This window comes from Amborella trichopoda, chromosome 1 (assembly GCF_054954075.1).
Source record: "Amborella trichopoda isolate Santa Cruz 75 chromosome 1, AtrichopodaSantaCruz75HAP2 v2.0, whole genome shotgun sequence".
NCBI lineage: Eukaryota > Viridiplantae > Streptophyta > Magnoliopsida > Amborellales > Amborellaceae > Amborella > Amborella trichopoda.
The window spans coordinates 6,556,136-6,556,365 of record NC_142336.1 but is presented as its reverse complement, the minus strand read 5'-3'; positions in this window follow the sequence as shown (position 1 = coordinate 6,556,365).

Here is a 230-nt window from a genome sequence, read left to right as displayed (position 1 = left end):
TCCATATTCATTTAATATAAGAATATTGATTTAACACAATAAATAAGAATTACCAAATCCACATCATATTCAGTGATTATAACAAACAACGGCTAATCAAAAGACACCTATTCTTCCTTCCCCACCTTTTTTTTTCTGCCCCTTTGAATGTTATTCTTCCTCCCCACTCTATCCATCCCCCCTGTGTGATAAGCCATTTGCAATGTTAAAAAAAAATGCATACTTGCACA